Source organism: Artemia sp. Qi Xiang Cuo, chromosome 9 (assembly GCF_049724085.1).
Source record: "Artemia sp. Qi Xiang Cuo chromosome 9, ASM4972408v1, whole genome shotgun sequence".
Classification (NCBI taxonomy): domain Eukaryota; kingdom Metazoa; phylum Arthropoda; class Branchiopoda; order Anostraca; family Artemiidae; genus Artemia; species Artemia sp. Qi Xiang Cuo.
The window spans coordinates 3,985,827-4,009,156 of NC_142802.1; the positions used below are offsets into that span (position 1 = coordinate 3,985,827).

Consider the following 23,330-nt stretch of genomic DNA (forward strand, 5'->3'; position numbering starts at 1 on the left):
TTGTGGATATTGGCAAATAACTGGCTTTTATGGTTGTTAGGTTTTTGGTTTTAATTCTTTTAATTTTTGGCTTTTATTGAATTTTATTCATCTTTATAATTTTTGTTTTTTTCTTTGGTTTTTTGGTTCTTTTCACATTGACTTTCCGTGTTAGTTTTTGGATACATTGTTTCGTTTCGCGCCAAAGAAGAGAGGCGTTTGTCCTCTCGAAATATTCGCTTTGTTGTGTTTTTTTTTTCAGTACTTTCATTTGGCCTATAAAAAAAACCCATTTTTGCTCGTTTTTCTTTCTTTATGAGAGATATGGAGGAAAATGAAAAAGTTTGTGATACCTTGGATGTGAAGGAAGTTTTATTTTGTGATGAAGAATTAGCGACAGTTCTGAAAGGATTAAAAAATAATAAGGGTCCAGTTGCTGATAAGGTGGTAAATGAGTTTCTTAAGAATTGTGGCTCTGAGGTTTGAAATAAGTTACTGAAGATTATGAATGTGATTTTTGAAAAAGGGGAAGTACCTAATGATTTTAGGAAAACCTTAATTAAGCCACTTTATAATAAAGGTGATAAAAGTGAGTATGGTAATTATCAAGGGATTAGTCTGGTCTCTGTAAGTAGTAAATTACTTAGTAATATGATAGTTTTTAGACTGAGAGATGCCGTATACAAAGTTTTAAGAGAGGTACAGTGCGGTTTCAAAAAAGTTCCAGGACGTTTCAACCAAATTTTCACTCTGGGATCAATAATTGAGAAGGGCCTGAATTATCAAACACCTTTGTTCCTCAATTCTGTAGATTATGAGCAAGCGTTCGAGTCTGTCGATAAAAGAGCTTTAGTAAAGATTTTATCCTTGTATGGTATACCAGACGAATACATTAAAGTGATTAGTGCTATGTATGAGAATAACACTGCTATGGTTAAGGTAGGAAATGAGGTAAGCAGCTAGTTTTGTATTGAATCAGGAGTTAAGTAGGGTTGTTTTCTATCCCCCTTTATATGATTATTTTGATGGACTTTGTCTTAAGGACCACAGGAAAGGCAATAGGAGACCAAGGAATCAAATGGGGAGAAAAAATTCTGCAGGACTTTGATTATACTGAGGATTTAATCATCTTAAAAGAAAGTGTGAGCGAAATGAATGAAGTTCTAGAGCTTTTGCGAGTTCAGGGTGCTAGAATAGGTTTGAAAATTAATGTTAAAAAGACTAAGTCACTAAGGCTAGGAATAAGTGAAGATGAAAAGGTGAAGTTGGGTAATGAAAAGATTGATCAGGTGGACAGCTTCACTTACCTTGGTTGCATTATGAGTAAAGATGGTGGGAGCAGTGAAAATGTTAAAAGAAAAATAGCCAAGGCTCAGGTTTTTTTTTCACACTTAAAAAAAAGTTTTGAAAAATAGTAAAGTAAGGCTGCAAAACCACAGAATAATATTAGAAACTACAGTGATGACAGTGGTCAAATGTGGCTCTGAAGCATGAGCGCTCCGAAAAGCGGATGAAGATCTGCTAAATGTTTTCCAGAGAAATTGCTTAAGGATTGTTCTGGGTACATGGCTGACTGACCATATTTCAAACAATAGGCTATACCAAAAATGTGGTTCAATACCGCTCTCTAGGGCTATAATGAAAGAAAGGTTGAGGTGGCTAGGGCACGCTGTGTGGACGAAGGATGACAGATTGCCAAAGATTGTCCTTTTCAGCCAACCGTCTAGGGCTAAACGGAAAGCAGGTTGTCCTCATCTGGGGTGGGAGGACGTCATAAAGAAAGATTTAAAGGAAATGGGAACTTCCTGGGCGGGCGTAAAAAGGGAGGTCTTGAATAGATTGGAATGGAGGACGAATGTGCGTAGCTGTGTTGGCCTCAGGCGGCTTGGTGCTGTGGTGAGTTGTTAGTAGTAGAAGTAGTAATGCTTAGATTGAATATGAAAATCAAGCTTAAAACGAAAAAAAATATTCTGCTATTGAAGTATAAATGAAGAAGAATAATGAAGAATAAGAAGAATATGAAGAATAAATAAATCTTAAAACGAGTGAAACTTAAATTGAATATGCAAATTAAGCTTGAAATGGACAAAAATAACTACTAACAAGAGTTTGGGTATGGCCTCCTTCTCTTACTGTAAAAGTCTAAAACCTACTGCGTCGTTGGTGCTTTACTGAAAACAAATTTTGTTACAAATACTGTCTTTTGTGCTTAATATTGAAAATTAACATTAAAATTATAGTAAAATTTTGAACTGATGAGCCTTCAGCAATTAATATCATTATACATCAAATATTCAGTTTAATTTATTAGTTCTTTCTAAAGTTGTTCAAGAGGAATATAGTTTCACTACAAACAAGAGTTTGGACACTGCCTCCTTCCTTAACTGTAAATAAAAACGAAAAGCCTACTGCGTCATTGGCGCTTCACTGAAAACAAATTATATTACAAATATTTTCTTTTCCAGTTCTTACAGCATTGAAAATAAAAATAAAATTCAAGTGAAATAAATTCTTGAACTGATGGATCTTTTAGAAGCTAATATCATTATATGTCAAATATTCAATTTGATCTTGTTTATAATTTCCAAGACTGTTCAAGACACATTTAGTTTTCAGTAAAGTGCCAATGATGCAGTAGGTTTTAAACTTTTACAGTGAGAGAAGGAGGTAATACCCAAACTCACAAAAACTAATTCACAAAACGAAATGTTTGTTTCACAAAACGAAACAAACAAAAACTAATTTAAAAAAAAACTTTTCGAAAAATAAGTTTTTCAAAGAAAAGTAAAGGCAATTTTAAACTTAAGCTCAGCAGGTACAAATACCTGATTCAAATACCTTTAAAATTCAAATGCAAAACGACCAGAAATTACTATTAAAGAATAAATGAAACCCAAAACGAACAGAAATTAAATAAAAAATCATGGAAAAACACGAGCCACAAGTAAAAACATATACGAATAAATAGATATTAAGGCTAGTAATTCTGGTATTGAATAAGAAAATCAATCATAAAACAAAAAAAAAATATTTTGCTACTGAAGTATAAATGAAAATTGAAACTAACAGAAGATAAATAAACAATCAATTCAAACAAACTTAATGTTTTTACTTTCATAACTTTAATAAATCAAATGGTATATGCGTTTTGAAAGCTAAAAATCAGAAATGTATGTTAAACTGGCAAAGCACATTCAGTTGTATTTTTCAATAAAGCGAAAGCTATTTTCTGGCCGTGAAAAAGTACCAGGATGTGGAATACAACGTAAGGCAAGATCTACTCGTTTTTAGTTTAGCTCAGTTAATTAACTTAGTTTCATACCTCCTCTAGTTGACCTAAAATGGAAAACTTGATACCATTCGCAAAAAAATCTGTTTACTTTCTTTGATAGCTTGGATACACTTACACTATTTTGATTTGATTAAATTTTAAGAGCAGAAGTAGCCTCGAAAATTTGATCATAATACCCTCAGTCGTTCCTGGGATACTGCTGAGATGCCTTATTGGGAATTTGCATTAACACAGTGCATTTTGATTTAATCTTAAGGCAACATACAGTTTTTAAACATAATGAACAAATGGGAGTGTGGGAGTAGAAGGGGGATTAGTTGCCCTCCAATCACTATTGACTATTAAAAAGGGCATCAGCCATTTCTATTTTCAATCGAATTAGCCCCTTTCGAAGTTCCCACGACAACTCCTTCGATACGAAGTACCCTGGTCCAAACAACAACAACAACAAAAAATATTACCAATCACTTTCGACTATTAAAAAAGGGCACTAGCTCTTTGAATTTCAAATCGAATGAGCCCTTTTCTGAAGTTTCTAGGACAACGTCTTCTATAAAAACCTTATATGCCCCCAGGGCATAACTTAAAACCCTTTCCCTGAGGGTTGTTGGGGAGTGTCCTCCTTGAAAACATATTTTCTATTTGAAAATCAACTACGCTAAACAAATGGCTATCTGAAAACTTTTCTCGGATGTGTTTGGGGGAATGATGGGTGTGTGGGAGGGGCTTGTTCCCCTCCAATCACTTTCGACTATTAAGAAGGGAGCAAGCCCTTTGGATTTCCAATCGAATGAGCCTGTTTTGAAGTTTCTACGACAACGCCTTCTTATAAAAACCTTATATGCCCCCAGGGCATAACTTAAGACCCTTGCCCTGAGGGTTGTGGGGGAGTGTCCTCCTAAGAAACATATTTTCTATCTTGAAATTAACTAGCCTATGCTGAACAAAATGGCTGTCTCAAAATTTTGATTGGATGTGTTTGGGGGAATGATGGGCGTGGGGGGCTAGTTGCCCTCCAATCACTTTCAACTATTAAAAAGGGCACTAGCCCTTTGAATTCTCAATCGAATGAGCTTGTTTTGAAGTTTCTATGACAACGCCTTCTATAAAAACCTTATATGCCCCCAGGGCATAACTTAAAACCTTTGTCCTGAGTATTTTTAATAGTTCTTAAGGTTATAGGATACAAAATTTGGCAACACTGTAATCAATTTGAGAGATTGGGTGATCGGCGAAGGGTGTTTTCTTCAAAATTTGGCAACACTGAACATAGGGCAATGGGCGCTGTGTTGCCAGATGGGCTTGTTTTCCGCCCCGTGGCTTGTTTTAGCCGCCAGGGGCGGGCTGAATTTTGGAGTGGGCGTGGGTGCCGTGGGGCGGTAATTTTGGGCTTTTTTTTTTAAAGTGGGCTTATTTTGACTGATAGTTTGGAATCAACCAAAAATTCCAAGATCACGGTGGCTCAGCCGTGGCTTTGCACCAAAAAGACAAGAGCCCTCCTTTAGCGCGTGGAACGCTTTCTATTCTGAAACGCTTCGCCATTGGGAATTTATTTCTGCATGGCTGAGATGGCTCTGCGTTAGGGGTCTTCCAAGGAATTTTATTGCTGCTCAGATTAAGTCAAGACTTGAATTTTATGCAGATCTATCCTTTTTTTGATATATTTGACAGATCTGGCCCAACCTTTTTGTGGCCTTGGCTTAGTCTAGAATTGGGGCTGTTGCGAAAAAATCATGTTAAGAAAACAATTTATACTTTGTAATATGCAGATTTCCCTATTTGTAGTGGTATATACCTAGAGAAGGAAACATGTTAAGAAAACAATTCATGCTTGATAATTAATATACAGAAATAATTGTTGCTGATATCTTGATTGTAGCCGTGCTATGCGCTATCCCCAAGCCCTCCCCCTTAATTTGCAAATACATGGCTGAAATTCATCCATTATACCAGTAAATTTAATCAACTATGACAAAACAAAAACAAGTTACTGATGGGTGGCAGAATGCATTGGAAATATTTAATTTGGGTTATATATTTGCACATTAGGGGAAGGAGTTAGAGATAAAGTATAGCTGAGATACATGCAATATGTGTTATCTACAATTATTCTGCATATGATGAACTGTTTTCTTAACATGTTTCCTTCTCTACATGTCCATCTCTAGACTCTTGTAATCAACACTTTTTACTGCAAGTTTATTATACTTTACCCCCCCCCCCCAGATTATGCAAATATACATGGGCACCCATAGATTGACTTATAGGGGGGGCTTAACTGGTCTAATTGGCGCTTCCAGTGCTGTATAATTAAAGTCTCAAGACAAAATATCATAGGCTGCAAAATAGTGCTTCCTAAGTAAAGAGCAATGTGGGTACAATATAGTGTTTTGTTTTTTAGACCAGGGTACTTCTTATAGAAAGAAATGTCATAGGAACTTGAAAAATAGCTCATGGAGGGCAACCAGCTCCCACTCCCCCACGTCAATCACTTCCCCAAACACATCCAATCAAAATTTTGAGGTAGTCATTTTGTTCAGCATAGTTTAAAGGTCCAGAAATTACTACTTTGAGAATGCCACCGCCCCCCTCCCCCACAACCCTCAGAGCAGTAGTCCAAAGAGAATATAACAACATCCTCAGTATTTAAATACAAGACATATTTAGGCAGACGTTGAACTAAATCAAAACAAACTATGAGCATGAGGACTTTCAAACAGGTGACAAAGCAATATCTCAAGAACAGCTTGTATTAATAAGTTAGATCTTTCAGAGTACATTGTGGGGGATTTTGAACTATCCAGAAGGCAATATGTGTATACTTTTAGTACTGCAACTACAGTTACTGCAACTAATGATGCTAAGAGTACTAAGGTGAAGGCGCTCCCCCCCCTTGTTCCCCCATATGGGCGCCCATGCAAATATATATAGTCTGAATTATATATGGTAAAATTCTAGACAAGCTATTTGTTGCTATCTTGGGAAAGGGTTAGGTCACAAAAATACAGCTTTCTGGGATGGGTTTACACAACTAAAGTATGTCCTGGAAAGATATTTTGAAGTAGCCAACCCATCTCTACACCTTTCCCCAATAGAGGGCACTGACCTTTGATGACCTTTAAAAACCTTTGATTTATAAATGTGAAACCATGCAGAATAGATCTTCTGCTTTTAAAAAATGTACAAAAAAAGTGTTTTCAGCTTTACAACTTTGCTCAATCCAAATTTGGGTAGTTACCAGGATCTGGAAATACATTTCCTAAATTTAGCAAAAAGCCTTTGATATGGCTTAAAATTCTACTCTAATAACAGGAATTGCATTTTCAAACTAAAACCAGAGAAAAAGAAACTCAAAATTAAGATATAATATTGTTTTGTCAAAATTCCAAGACTTAGAAATCCCGATCTTCCCTCCCCGATAAATCCCCTACAATGAGCCTTTATACATTTTTAAGAATATTGCCAATTGATCTAGTCCTTCCTGTACGTTGTGTCTTTTTCACATTATAACAAATAAAAGAATTATTATTATTGGCTGTAAATTCTAGTAACTTCTCTTTACTTTCTTTTGTCCAGAATAATTATTATTTAAAACAAAGTTAAGCAAAAATTCCTTGCCTTAGAATCCGATCTGAAAAAACCCGATTTTCTCCTAAAAATTCAAAAATAAAATTCTGGAATATTTATGAAAGTAATGCAGATTCGCGTTTTTCTATTCCAGTTTCTAAAGCTAAATTCAAACTATGTCTAATAAGTAATTATAGATAATTATTTATTTATTTGAAGTCATGTAGGCCGGTGCTATTGTTGATAAATTTTTAATTATGTGGTAATTTATCGATTTGAGGTGTGGGCTTTGGGTTCAGTGTGGTGTCTCATTTTTCTTCCGAGTATATCTAACGTATTATTATTTCTTTTCATCATTTGTTATTATTATTACTATTATTTTTTTTTAGGGTGCCTGTTTTCGAGTATAACTCAGTGTGTAGGCACCCTCTGTAAATATTTTCTTTTCCATTGATTCATATTATACAAGTGTTATTTTGTCTTGTAGTGATTTAATGCGAAATTAAAAGAACTTGAACTTGAACTATGTTTTTGGCCCTGGATTCATCACTGTAAATTTTGTTTTCCTAACCTAACTCCTTCCAAGATAGCAAAAAGTAGCTGGTCTACAATAATGCTTCAGAGGCGGTCTGTGAACTCCCTTTGAACCTTGAGTTTATGATATCCGAAACATATAAAGTTTTAATGTAAGCCCCCTTAGAAGGGAGATATATCAACATTTAATTAAGTTGATAAACGATGGAAATTCACCCTTACGTATTATTTCTCCCTCAAATACTCGTTGGCTCTCTCGGTACAATGCCTTGCTTCACATACATGAGCAGTACTTGGAGCTCATCACACACTTCAGTCTAGCCAAAGTGAAAGAACGTTGCTATACTGCCAGAGTGCTACACGCTATGTATCAAGATGAGCGAAACAGAATTTGCATTGTGTTCTTGAAGCCAAAGCTGTTCAAAGGGTCAACTTGCTGTTTCAGCGCACACACGCTGACCAATTTTGTCTTTTTTAAGAGCTGCAGGGGTTGATACTAAGTCTCCTGCGTAGGATACTCCGCTCATCTGCAGTGTCCTTGATAGTTAATAAGGACTTCGAAATCAATTATTTGCCGCCAGATCAAGTTGATTACAGACACGAGTTCCTGATTGAACTGGCCAAATCTAAACTTTCAGACACACAGAAGAGCGAAATCAAAATACGGTGTTTTGCGTTCCTGAAAACTGCGGCTGAAGCGGTGCTTAAACGAATGCCTCCTGCTCTGGAATCACTCCTAAAGCTGAAATTCTTTTCCCCTGTGATTTGCTTGTCTCAGTTTCGACCCCGATTTGGAGACTTGCCATTGAGAATTGTTGCTATCACTGATCTCAATGCCTTGGAGAATCAGTGGAGGAAACTGTTGGACGTGAATTAGTCATTTGTCTGTGGAGGAACAATCCCCAAAGACTCCTCTCAGTTTTTGATAGCTGTCCTACCTTATCTTGATGCTGTTGGAATATTTCCTTTTTGTGAGTTAGCCAAGTGGGCATCCACCCTGTTGAGTTTGCCAATTAGCAATGCGATAGTGGAACGGTCCGTTTCTATGATGAATGTCATTAAGAGCAAGCTCCGAAACCGTATGCTCTTGCCCCTGTTGAACTCAATACTTGTGTTCAGGCTGTGATTGTCAGCATGGGGCTCTTGTTTCTCGACGTTTGAGCCTACAAAGCATATGCTGATTAGTGATATTTATGAGGCTTGTGAAGTCGAAGAATCTGGCCAAACAACTGATTTACTCGATCTAGATAATATCCTAGTCTCCTTAGAGTCTTAAATCTCTTAGTGCCTTATGCATCTAGTGCCTTTCTTTTTTGTTTTTGTTTTAAATCTGTCCGTAATATTTCTTTTTGGGATTCCAAAGCCTTTTATGTTAACCACGTCCTCAAGGTTTTTTTTTTTGAGGCCTGACTTTACTTATTAACTTATCCTTATATTTTTTGTTGCAACTGTACCAAATACATCATACCAAAAATTTTTTTGCAATAGTCGGCAAAAGATATTGTATATCCTCGGCTTGTGGTTGATACTAATGCATTGATTGAAATAAATATACCAAATTCTAGAAGTTAGTAAAAGGAGTACACAATTGTTTAAACATTATGCCGCATAAAACTGCAGCTTAAAACAGATGAATTTTGGTGAATCACTTACATTGATGTTTTTCCGTGAAAGGGGAGCAGGATAAACGAAAGGTAAGCAAGCAGGGTAAAAGTAGAATTAGATTAGGGGCAAAACTTTTTCTGACTTTAGCACGAAATAACTATTTTAGCACTATTTCATCATGTGTAGCACTGTAGCACGTGCTTCAATTTATAGCACTTTCGTAATACATTTTTTTAATTTTGTCATGGACGAAATGACGAGGATTTTGAAAAAGGTTAAAGAATTAACAAAAAGTTTGGACCGCATTTTTCCGTATATGTTTTCAGAGATTTGTGCGAAGTTTCATTTAATCAGGATCACATTTTTGCCGTGTTTGTTTCGATTGGTGTTATGTTTGAAATAACCGGAAAAAAAGCTGATCTAGAACAAATCCGAATACACTTATCGGGCCATGTGCGTGTCGTGGCGCAAGCCGCGACACGCGCATGGCCCGATACGTTTGGCCCGATGGCCCGATACGAACTCTTTCCAACTTTCCTTGATACCCTTGGCTGGTACAATTTTAAAGAGTTCTGCCACATAGATGGATAATGACCAAACTCAAAGAAATCTTCCCAAGACACATGATCAATACCCTTTGTGATGTGGAAAGCGTTGACAAGGTCCCTTCTGAATTGCAGAGATCGTAAGCTCAGGCTACTCAATCTCCACTCATAAGGTAGGTATTTCAGATAGGGGACAAATTTGAATGCTTGTCTTTGCACCTTTTCCATCAGCAGTGAATCAGATTTTCTTGTCGGATACCACACAGATAAGCAGTATTCAACAACAGGGTACACCATTGTCTTATACAATGTGGTAAAATTTCTCAGGTTAAACCTTCTGAAAGCTCTTTTGACGCAAAGCAAACCTTAGTTTGCTTTACATGAAACAGCTGATGCTTGCTTGTCAAACCTCAGCTGATCATCAAAAATAATTACCAAGATCCCTAATAGAGTTAACAGGGCACACCAACATGTCACCAAGGAAGTACCAGTATGCCACATTTTTCACAAAGTAATGCATCACATTTCATTTCTTCTGGTTAACGAACATATACTTTCAAATCTCCCTGTAGAAGTGTCACATCAACCGGGGAGGTGACACTTCTGTATAGCTTTATATCATCTGCAAACATTTTAATGGTGCTGTGTTGGGTTACCTGCAGTAAATCATTTATAAATAAAGAGAATAAAACTGGTCCCAGGCAGCTACCCTGAGAAACCCCACTTAGATCTCAACACCCTTCAGATAGTGCCTCACCAACCTTCACTTTCTGTCACCAGCTAGTTAGGTAATCCTTAATCCAAGTCATGCTTCTACATCCAATCCCATACTTTCGACATTTTTCCACCAGGAAAGATATTGAAACCTTGTCGAATGCCTTGCAAAAATCAATATAAATACAATCAAACTTTAGGCCTGAATCAGCCATCTTTTGAAAATCATTGATTACTTCCGTTAACTGCATGTTACATGATCAATTTTTTCGAAAACCGTGATGTGCGTTGCTCCACAATTTATTTTTTTCAAAATAATTTTGAAACAATTGTAAAAACAATTACTTTTTCAATAATTCTCGAAAAAATTGATGTGTTCAAGATAGGGCAATAATTCATAAAGTCCGACCTTGGTCCACCCTTATGAAGGGGTTTTATGACTGCCTTTTTTCATGCAGCAGGGCACTTACCAGAGTCCAAACAAAGATTAAAAAGAAATGCAAGTGGAGCCGCTAAAGAAGAAGCCAGTTCTTGCATAATGACATTTGAGACACCATCTATATCAGGGGCTTTATCAACAGTAAGTTCACAGATAATTTTTTGGACAAGCTCAGGTGCTACATCATAGTCATCATATTGTGACTCATTCTGTAACACAGAAGCTTCTGGTGCCAGTGGTAAATTAGATATCTTATGTGTAGCAGGATTCACAAAAACAGATGAAAAGGTTTTGTTAATAATAGCTTTTCTTTTATCATCATCAACAGTTTCACCAGTGACTGGGTTGTTGAAGACCATGGACGATGGCGACTGCTCTTTTTTGCCCCTATTCACATACTTCCAATACCTTTTTGGACAACTTTGAGTGCAACTAATTATCAACAATTCTACTGACTCAGTGTGTGACCGCAGGATCATTGTCGCCCTATTTCTCCCCCTCTTGTAAGCAAGCCAAGATTCATCATCCCAAGCTAATAAATAAGCTCTCCAGTGTCTATTTTTCACAGATATTGCTTCAAGGACAAATTTTGCCAGATTATTATGTTTTTTCATACCCTCTCTAATAGTATACCTTGGATAAAATAAAAGTCCAAAATGGGGATAAAATCCTTTTTAATAGACAGTGTATAATAAATTTCACAAAAAATACCAGATATTTTGGTCACATATACAGTGACCGTCATCAGTAGTAAAACTAAACTTCTACTGATGTTTAGTTTTAGTTTAGTTTGACTACTGATGACGGTCACTGTATATGTGACCGAAATATCTGGTATTTTTTGTGAAATTTATTATACACTGTCTATTAAAAAGGATTTTATCCCTATTTTGGACTTTTATTTTATCATCATGGAAAGGCAGTGTGGTGTCCGAAATTATCTAAGTATACCTTGGAATAAACTTCTCACATCCTTCTACTGCTACCTCACGGATAAACTCAAAAGCTATATCGACATCTACAGAACTACGCTGAAGCTCACTAACAATATCAACATAACACTCAAAATCTCTAAATTCGTCATAACTATCTCTAGAATAATCATATAACAATTTTGACTTAGGATTTAATGGAATGCTCACATTAACACAAAAGGACAATACCACATGATCACTTTTACCTAGAGGAGGCAGAAATTCTAAATTCTCTAGGTCAGCTGGGTGCTTAGTTATAATAAGATCTAAGGCAGACGGATTCATTCCAGTTCAAAACCTTGTGGACTCAGTAACACGCTGATGGAGAAAGCTATCACCAAGTGTCTGTACTAGTTTATGCCTGAAACTCAAATCAGATAATGTTGTACTGTGTGAAAACCAATCTATACCAGGAGCATTAAAGTCATCAATGATCTTTGATATTCCTCATGTATTCTGCCAATGTATCTCTCTTGTTTTTACTTGTAAATTGAAGCAATATTGAGTCAACTATGACAAAACAGGAACCAGAAAAACAAGGAGGTCAGGTGTAAACTATAGTGCAGCTGCAGTCAAAATGTTTTAGTTACAATTGTTCTGCATATTATGAAGTAAGAATTGTTTTCTTAAAATGTTTCTTTCTCCATAGCCTCCACTTTAAACCTTTGTTTTATCCTATTATAATAGATATTAGATGCTATATCACTAAAGGACACTTAATTCTTTTTCAGTTTGCTTTTGCTTGCTAGGCTATATGAGTTTAATTAAGTATTAAAGAAATTAGGGTCCCAAAAGCAACAATTTAACCTAGAGCTAAGTTTTTTTCAGATAACATAGTAGTTTTTTTTTTTTTTTTTTTTTTTTTTTTTTTTTTTTTTGCAAGGGCAAAATACTCAACTGAGGAATAGAGGCAAATGGTTGCAAAATTGTAATGTTTGGGATGTTTAATTTTTGGTAGATTGGTAACTCTCCAATTTGGCAATATTGTTGACACATATGCAATTGTATCCAATTTTGTCAGTGGTTTGTAAAAACCATTTTATTTCCTTATCTGTAGCTGATTAAGATAAAGCTACAACTCTACTGGTTAGTATTTTAAAGTTATACAGCCAATAAAACTCCAATAAGACATTATACAACATAGTATAGGAAAACAATGTTTCTTGATGGAAAATAATTGGCTGATCCATTTGAAGTTTTGTGAATAAAATATCAAATAAACAGTTTAAGGTAGCTAGTCAATTTTAGTTTGTCAATGGTTGTGTTTTGAGGCAATTGGTGTGTGGTTTTAAGGTAACAATTATGGTATTTATATCAAAATGTGAGATATTTTCACAACTGATGATTATTTTTGTTATTTGCAAGTTCAAAAAGCTATCGTTTTTATCTTTAATTACAGAAACTGTTGTTTCTTTTGTCTTATAGAATGGGATTATTGATGAACTTACTAAAAAAATCAAATTTTTATAGATACTTTTGCCTTTTAGAAAGGCTTCAAAATAAGCTACAACATTAAAACAGCATAGAAAAAGGCAATACACTGTGGAAAAAAAATTTGTCTTAAAACAGCTAATTACAGGTGATCACATGCTTCTTGTGTTTTCCCCCCAGATTTCTCCAAGTACACATTTGGAGCTGAGTTGACTCTATCTGTCCCAAACCCAATAATCAGTAATGCCTGTAATTAGTTCTTAAAAGGGCTTTTTTCTAGATTACTTTATAATTCTCTTAGAGCACACATTAAGGAGACAATTAGGGGTGAAACACCATTTCTAATTTTGAGCTGAAAGAACCCAAGGAAAAACACAAAATTGACAATTCTTGTGTAACAACTTTGTAAATTTAGAAGTTAGCCCAGGCTTTTTACTTTGCCTTAAAATGAGATGGATCATGGCAAAATCCTTTTGTAGTCATCAATGACAAAATTAATATTCAAAATAAGTTCCTTGAAATATTAAGAAATATTCATTAACAGTGAGATAGGAACTAAAAACAAGCCTCTTGTACTCAAGGCCAAGCCATTAAAGACTGGTATAGTCTGGCAAATTGTATAGGCAGTTCCTTGTCTGTGCACTGTAAATTTAATGCTTCTCATGGCTTGGTAACTCATATTTTACTCAGAAGAATTTTATGTACACAAACTGGCAACTTGGGCAAGTAGAAAGGTAGGAAATCATGGTCAAGGGGAATCAAATACCATAATGGCCTTTAAACCTACTTCAAGTGTTTTTGGCAAGTTTAGTTCAAGCTGTTGTTTGCACATTTTTTTTTTTATAAACTAAACTGCTGATCAGCCTTTATATATACAAGTAATGTAAATTAACTGCTTCACTAACAGAAAATATTATAAAAGAAAGTTAACCAAGTTTTCCTGATGATCTTTTACTTGAGACAACAGACCAGCCAGCCCAAAGATTGGGCACCGGCAGGGTGCCACCTCCCCCTGGAAATATGGGATTGTAAAGTACCCTAGTTATAAGGAAACCAAAGGAAAGAAAGCAGAATAGCAAAAAAAAAACCATGGAAAAAATGTGTGTTGCCCCATTATTGGCTGCCTCCCAATAGATTTTGACCCTCAATAAGGAAAATATAAATTCTAATTTGTGACTGAGTGACCCGTAACCAGTTTTTCACAAATATTTTTCTATCTGATTTGGTTGGAGCCAAAAAAAAAATCCAATTCTTCATAGTAATGAATGGTAAGAAAATAGCAATCCTTGTCAATAGTGAAAGTGAAGGTTTTTATAGAAAGTTTTGTTGTAGAAACTTCAAAAATGGCTCATTTGATTGGAAATTGAAAGGTCTAGTGTCCTTTTTAAAAGTCGAAAGTGAATGTAAAGCAACTTATCCGCCTCTCACGCCCACCATTTCCCCAAACACATTCAATCGAATTTTAGAGATAGCCATTTTGTTCAACGTGGTTGAAAATTCTGGAAATTATGTATTTGAGGATGACAAACCGCCCAGGTCCTCCAGGGCAAAGGTTGTAACTTATGCCCTGGGGGGATATAAGGTTTTTATATATAGCTTGTTGTAGAAACTTCAAAAGGGGCTGGTTCAAAGACATCCAATCAAAATTTTGAGATAGCCATTTTGTTCAACATAGTTGAAAGGTCCAGAAATTGTGTCTTTGAGGATGACATTCCCCCCACAGCCCTAAGGGCAAGGGTAGTTTTTTCCCTGGGGGCATAGAAGGTTTTTATAGAAAGTGTTGTCATAGAAACTTTGGAAAGGCCTCATTCAGTTGGAAATTGAAAGCGCCAGTGCTCTTTTTATAGTCGAAAGTGATTGGAGGGCAACAAACCCTCCTCTCACGCTCACCTTTTCCCCAAAAACATCCAATCAAAATTTGGGTATGACAATTTGTTCAGCGTGGACGAAAGTTCTGAAAATTAGGCCTTTCAGGATGATAACCCCCTCACAGACCTCAGGATAAGTGTTGTAAGTTATGGCCTGAGGGCATACTAGGTTTTTAATGAAAATATTGCCGTATAAAATCCAAAAAGGGTTCGTTCGATTGGAAATTGAAAGGGCTAGTGCCCTTTTTAATAGTAGGAAGTGATTGGAGCGCAACTAAACCCTTCTCACGCCGAACCATTTCCCCAAACACATCCAATAAATATTTTGAGATATTAATTTTGCTCAACGTAGTTGAAAGTTCTGGAAATTAGATCTATGAGGATGACAACCACCCTCACAGCCCTCAGGGCAAGGGTTGTAATTTATGCCCTGGGGGCATATAAGGTGTTTATAGAAAGCGTTGTTGTAGAAACTCAAAAAGGGCTCATTTGATTGAAAATTGAAATGGCTAGTACCCTATGTAATAGTCGAAAGTGATTGGAAGGCTTGGCATTTCTATAGTAAAGATCGATATGGATACATTTTTTTTTTTTTTTTTTTTTTTTTTTTTTTTTTTTTTTTTTTTTTTTATAGACCAGGGCACTTTATATAGAAGGAGTTGTCGTAGAAACTTTGAAAAGGGATCATTCTATTGAAAATAGAGAGGGCTAATGACCTTTTTAATAGTTGAAAGTGATTCAAGGGCAGCTAATCGTCCTCCCACGCCTACCTTCCCATTTGCCCATAATGTTTAAAAACTAAATTTTGCCTTAAGATTAAATCAAAATGCACTGTGTTAATGCTAATTCCCAATAAGGTATCTCAGCAATATCCCAAGAACGATTGAACGTATCATGTTCAAACTTTCGGGGCTACTTCTGCTCTTAAAGTTTGACCAAATCAAAATAGCGTAAGTGTATCCAAGCTATCAAAGAAAGTAAACAAATTTTTTGGCAAATGGTATCAATTTATCCATTTCAGGTCAACTAGAGGAGGTTTGAAACTAAATTGAACCCTACTATTTGTGTCCGGATTTTTAAAAGGCTGTATGTTGTTCAAAAATTGCTGAAAGATTTTCTCCAGCATACAAATAGCAGGTTAAACTATAAAGTTTCTTTAAAGTTTCTTTCATCAAACTATTGTTTTCTTTTTCCCTGAAAAGACTGTGTTCATATGAAACGAACAGAAATTCACTAAAAAATACTGTTTCCACAAAATAAGTTTTTCAAAGAAAAGTAAAGAACTTCATTAAACCAAAAATGAGCAAAAATAAAATCAAATAATCTAGCAAGCGTAAAACTACCACAAATCAGTATCAATAAATAAATGAAACCCAAAACAAACAGAAATTACAATAAATAATCGAGTCAAATTCCAAACGAGCAGAAATTAACATGAGTAGGGCTCAAAACCCCTATGCCTTCTCAAGGGCAGGACATAATTTGCACTTTACTGAAAAAAACACAAATGAATGTGCATTGTCAGTTTAATATACATATGCTGATACTCATTAATCAAAATGTTAATATTATTTGATTTTTTTAAAGTTACAAAAGTAAAAACATTTATATTTTCCAGTGCTCTTTTTGAGAGTCAAAGGTGATTGGAGGGCTTGTAGACACCCTTCCCAAACACACACGCCCTGTTTTCTCCAAATGCATCTCATAATTTTGAGATAGCCATTTTGTTCAAAATAATCATTAGATTAGAGAGCAAAAACTTCAGTGTTAATACAACCCCCATAGCCCAGGGCAAGGGCAAGGGCTGTTGTATAGACTTTGGAGGGGGCTTAAATGATCAAAAATTGAAAGTTAAAGCTCTCCTTTTAAGAGTCAAAAGTAATCAGAGGGCAACTAGTCCTCCCGCCCTCTTCCACAAATGAATCCAATCAAATTTTTGAAATAGTCATTTCGTTTAAAATAAACCAAGGGTCATACAACACAACTCCAGGGTTAACCCAACTCCCCAGAGCCTGGGAGCAAGAGTTGTGAGCATGGGTGCCCATAAGGGGGGGAGGGGGGTGCCCCCCTCTGGCTGGAGGACGGTACCACATATTTGTAATCATTTAAATACCTTTACACAGATTAGGTTGTCAGAGAAAAGTAAGGAGCTCTTGTAAGCTAAAAATAGGCTGGAATAGAATTATGAAATTTTCCAAGAGTAAAACTACCATAAATCACTATCATTAATTAAATGAAACTCAAAACCAACAGAAATTATAATAAATAGCCGACTCAAAACGAGCAAAAATTAACATTACTAGGACTGACAACCCCCGTGCCTTCTCAAGACCAGAACATGACTTAGGCTTTATTGAATAAAGAAATGACCGTCAATTGTCAGTTTAATTTACTTATACTGATATTTATTCCTTAAAATAAAGAATGGGTAAAAAAAAGTGAGTAAAAAAAGTTTTTAACTTATTTAGATAAAAAAAGTGAAAACATTTAAACATATTTTGTTTTCAGTAAAGCGCAAATCATGTTCTGGTCTTGAGAAGGCATGGGGGTTATCAGCCCTACTAATGTTAATTTTTGCTCATTTCGAGTTTGACTCGGCTATTTATTCTAATTTCTGTTCATTTTGAGTTTCATTTATTTTTTGATATTGATTTGTGGTAGTTTTACGCTTAGATGATTACTTGAATTCATTTCTGTCCATTTTTGGCTTAATGGAGCTCTTCTTTTCTTTGAAAAGTTTGTTTTGTGGAAAAGTTTTTTTAGATAAATTTCTGTTTGTTTTTTATTGACAAACTCACTTTCATGAAAAAAAGTTATATTTTTTTTTATTTAAGAATACATAGTTTGGCATAATTGTGGGGGTTTTACATGCCCAATATCCCTAAAGACATAGTTGCTGGACCGTTCTACTAAGTTGAATAAAATAGTTGCCTCAAAATATTGACCAGGTATGATTGGAAAATAAATGGGCTTAAGAGGCAGGCTGATTTTCCTCTAATCTCTTTTTACTCTTTGAAACTACAGTATAACATTTAATTTTGAATCATATTTGTTTCCTCAAATGCTTCAATGATATTTCTAGCTATTATAGAGTGGTGCTTCCTACGATATTGCTTGTATGCCTTTTTGAAAACCTGCATGCATACAGTTTTTTCGTTTAATTGGAACGACCCCTAAACACTTCCTAGAAGTTTCACCTTAATACTCTAAGCGTTATTAGTTGCAGTATCTGTAAGTAGAGATGATCCTAAAGGTCCCATCCCTCACCCTTGCTGCCACCTACAACTTTTTTTTACATAATTTATGTCTGTTTGTTGTCAGTGAGAATGAAAAAACAGGAATTTTGTCGCATTTATGGATGTTTCATGGACGGTTATGTGTGTTGGTCAATTTATTTGATGTTTTTCATGGATGTCAACAGTAATTTTTGTCTGTTTTATGGTTTTTGTCAGTGAGAATGAAAAAACACTATTTTTCTCCCTTGAAAAAACAGGAATTTTCTCACATTGATGGTTGTTTCTTGGACGGTTATGTGTGTTGGTCAATTTATTTGATGTTTTTCATGGATGTCAACATCAATTTATGTCTGTTTTATGGTTTTTGTCAGTGAGAATTTGAAAAACAGGAACTTTCTCACTTTAATGGATTATTGAGTCTAATGGGGACAGGGTCAATGACACTTCCTTCAAGATCTTGTTGTTGTTTTGGACATGTACATGCTCGAGGCGAATGTTAAGAGTTTCCAGGAATAGGAAACAGTTAGATCCCGTGTTTCCTTCTCAGCCAATCAGCGAGTCGGATACATATCCCTTCTCAGCCAATCAGAGGGCTTGCTTACATATTAGCGGCGGAGGGAATCTGAGGAAAGGATTTTTGCTATAGTTTTATTAGTCTGTGAATAGAATTCAATAGAGTGAGAAGAACAGTTTTGAATTTACTTATTTGGATATATATTAGTGACGACGATGAGTGGAATGTTTACCCTATTAGAAGTTGATAGTGGAGTTGATGGAAATAATACAAGAGCACTAAACATTGCGGTGGAAATTACGAAAGGATCACGACTTTGTCTGGAATGGGATGCAGTATATGAAAGATATGTGATATCCTTGAGCAAATTTAAAATGGAAGATCAATTATGTTTCGCCGCAAAAGTTGATATAGCACATGTGAATAGACTTCAATGTGCTTTAAGTGCATTAGTGCATTAGTGAAACCGATCGAAGACAATAAACTCTATCGCTAATTGTACATGCCTTTCTGGTCAGGGCTGACGAATCAGGGTCAGTCTAGAGTCAGCAGTCAGAGTGAAAAGATTGAAAAATGAATAAATTCGAAAAAGAGAGAATTAGATGAAATCTAGTGTTTATGAAAGAACATTTGATTTTGGATGATGATTTTCTCGAGTTATCTTTTCAACGCAGGATATTCTCTCAGGGAACACTTAACAATATAATGAAAAGGGATTCCCCCCCGTTAGATTATTGCATGAAACTTTTAAAATGTGATTCAAATGCATATACCCAATTTATTGATATCTTAATTGGAACAAAGCAGAATCATATTGTGGATACACTTTTGAAAACATTGCCAATGGATTCAATGTAGATGGCTCCTCCTTCGAAAGAGGTAACGTCACAGTTACTCCTCTCCCCATTCCTGTCACTGAATTTATCGAGCGAAGACGATCAGTTTCGTTTTAGCTGTGAGAGAGTTGACATCGGAAACCAAAAATGTTCTATACATGTCCATTGTGCATGTACACTCTTGGCAGTTGGACTCAATGTGAGAATTGTACAATTATTGATGACTATAGTGAAAAGTTTAAATTATGTAATCCTTGCAAATTACATTGAGGCTACGCAGTACAAATTAAAGGATATAATTTATGTCTTGAATAGGTATGTGACTCTCACCCTAGAAGGCACCTGTGCTCCAATTGTCACCATGATAATTGTGATGAGTGGGAGAATACTTACCCCGCTATGATTGGAAAGAATCCTAAACGTGATTTCAGTTTATTTCTACGCAATTGGTATAGTCGTGAATTTAAATTATTCTGGTAAGAGGAATCTGGCCCACGATTCAACAGTTGGGGTGACAAGACAATTTGGTTTCTACGTCATCACTGTGACGACACTGCCTACTATGACTATAAACCAAGTGATTTTTATTTGGCAGTTACCGAATTTGATTCACCACTTGAAAACACTGTATGTGATATTGCTTCAAATAGACAGATTGAAACCCTTGACTTTTAGAATATGAATCCAAATAGTATCATTGGCTATACAAGGAGATATGATAAGAGTGAAGTTACATTGTATTGCAGAAAATGTAACCATGACTTTGCCGTCAATCAATATCAATATGAAATGAATCCAAATAATTTACCGGCATTAATGGTTTATGATATTTGTCTATACACAAATGAAGAAATCGAAAGTGAAGAATTGAAAACATTGTTGCATATATAGATTTTATTAATAAACAAATTCACAAAAATTTTTAAGCACTTTACTCTTAGGGCACTGAAATCAATACTGTATAGGTCCGAGATGACATTTTCCACTAGAAAGTCGTTCAGACGCAGATTGTCACCATAAATGTGGAGAAACTGCTTGTAAGCATAGCCACGACATCGGAACACAAAATATAATATCGCATGGAAGCCGCAGGTTTTAGTCGTTAGATCCTGCACCCTCTTTCGATTTTGAATAATAGTTTTCTCACTGCTCACAATATAGTTGCTGATGTGGGGTGTGTAAAATGCATAGTGTAGGTCAAGAGGAACAAAAAATTCAATCGTCTTCATTGTTTGATAGATGCACACCCAATGACCCGACAACATAGTCGACGGGCTGCCAATAACAAAAATCAGGGTCTTGTTTGCGCTTTGAATTTTTCCAAGATAGTCTGAGGGCAGACAAAAGGATTCGTACTAGGACATGTAGGGGTCCATATTAAATATATTGATTATTTGACTGGTGTTCATGGCGCCAAGTCTAGCAGAACACTGCCTTCGGGAGTGATTTCCCAATAGGTTTCATATTGATTTAGTGAGATTAATGCAATACTCTCAGCCAATGGGTCGGCAAATGTACACTCTAAACACAGAGTCCCCGTACAGACTATACTCATATCCTGTGTGCCAGACAAATCCAGTTCAATGACACCATGTGTTTTAGCAAAAATGTCTTCGGTTATACCATTTTCAAATAGTTGCGAATCATGATCTAGGGTTTGCATGGTCAACTCATACAATGTTCTATAGGATTTATCAAAGGATAGATTGTAGAGTGGGATAAGGTTTACTTTGCACACAAGACATGAAAGTCCAAACATCTCAAATTTATGTGGGCATTCAGTCCACGATCCTATTGCACTGGCGCTTTTTATAAATGCTAATGCAAGTTTCGAGGGGATTTCGCCATTGATAAAGGATGAATCGGTGAAGGTGCGTGACCCCATGGCAATATGACGTTGATTGGTGATTTTATGAGGAACAAGTAGTTTAATATTATTTCCATTATCTCTCAGTTTTTCCACTGCCAAAGCAACAGAACTCATGACTTGTTGTTTGCGTACATGAAGTATTGCCGAGGTGAGGGAGAGACTTACATCGGGATTGGTAGCAAGTTCTTGTCTCAATATGAAATTGGATGGTGCAAGCGTCAGTTTTATATCCACTTTAACATTGGGTGGCAGCCATTGGGGTATATTAAATATTTCATGATATATTTTTCCAACTAGATGTAATTCACTAGTTGTAGCATTTTTAAGTGCATCTGTACTATCAGTATTAGTAATATATTCATATCCATTGGAGGTGCCTCTCAATTCCTTGTATGACTTCAACATGAATTGCATATAGCTTGTATAATTTGAGAGATTGTTGCTTGTGCTCACCAGTGTGCCATTGATGTAGACACTAATTTGACGAAATAGATTATGTAATATACAATTTTGATAGGATATTCCCTCCGCCCCAATTGTCATTGTATTATCGGATTTTCGGACTTTAATTTGGAAATCTATAAATGTTGAAGACATGTCCATAAGGTAGTCTTCATTGGAATAAATTTGAAAGTGAATATTATCAGAGAGGGGTTCTTGAGGATAAAATTGTTCATAGTATTTATGCTTGACACTCACATCAACATTTTTAGCCTTGAATAGATTCAATGAGGCGGTGATTGAAGGCTGAGAATCGTTATGTGGTATGTAGGACATCTTAAGAGAAGAAATCTAGTTTCGATCTAACAATTCTCTTCCTCGGACTTCCGGTTACACTACGTGTCGGCTTTTTCCTTCTTTTCTTTGACAAGAGGGATGATGTCTTTCGTTTCCGACCTGAGTAGAGACTGATGAGTGATACATTGTTTCTTGACCTTTTTAAGCCTTTACCATTTTGTTTTAATCTTTTGCCAAGAGTTTGCGTACTAGACCTAAGATTTTTCGTATCAATTTTTTTTAAATCCTTGCCAAAGCCCTAATCGTATAGTGTAGAGGAAGCTAAACCTTTTGCAGCCTGTACAAGATATTTTCTGGCCAAAGGTACTGACGAGTAAAGCAGCTTAGCAAACCAGCTGCCAAGACCGTAGCCAGAAACTGACGAGCGACCTTTGTAATAGTCCATTCCATTGCCTTATTGTCTTGGGCCAAGAGTATTAACATAGCAGTTAATATCAGGACAAGTGAATACCCCTTTTCTATTATACATCTTGCTGTTGAACGATTGGACGAAAATGATATGTAATCACACCCAAACCCTTGGAAATTTCTCTGGGGTCACCTAGTTCAGTTCTTAGTGTTAACTGACTGAGTTCCAAATAGGAAGTGATTACAGGAAGATCCTGATGATTTTATATATTGTTGTTGTGAATATTTTCTCGGTTGGTTTTTCATTCAAGAACTTGTAGGTGGGGAACATTTGAATTCCCAACTCGAGATGTTTCCACAAATGAGGCGTTGTGAAATATACATGTGTGCGTGGAGAAGGCAGGCGGGTAGTCAGTAAAAATGAAATTAGTGTTTCCGGCACTTTTACCATTGATTATATTGAGCTTAAAGCTAAGAACATCCCTTACGTTATCATTGAGAATAATGTTTTCGCCGGCAATAGGTGAACTAATGTATATCTTGCCCTCCTCTTTTGAATAGTTGAAATGAAAAGCTACTTTTTTATGAGTGGAAATTCTTTTATTAATAGTACGACATAAATCATTCATACAGGTGAGTTCCTCATAGCGTAATTCAATATACGGATAATCCATCCAATTGATTTTTTGAATTTGTTCTTGATCACCTGATGGTGGCGGACAATCATAGGGTCTAATTTTTATTTCATATTTACGATCCTTTCTCAGGATGTCATAGGTA

At 35.8% G+C, this 23,330-nt stretch overlaps 1 protein-coding gene across 3 annotated transcripts in view; it reads left to right on the forward strand.

Annotated features, from left to right (window-relative positions):
• Bsg (immunoglobulin domain-containing protein Bsg) overlaps window positions 1-23,330 on the forward strand; it is a 103,205-nt gene that overhangs the window by 6,442 nt on the left and 73,433 nt on the right. Inside the window, exon 1 of one of the 3 annotated variants that reach the window (XM_089094240.1) lies at window positions 12,857-12,879. The exons of the other annotated variants lie outside the window; for them this stretch is intronic. The gene's annotated coding sequence lies outside the window, so the exon portion shown is untranslated. Of the gene's footprint in view, window positions 1-12,856; window positions 12,880-23,330 lie in introns of those variants that run through there. 3 annotated transcript variants of the gene reach the window in all.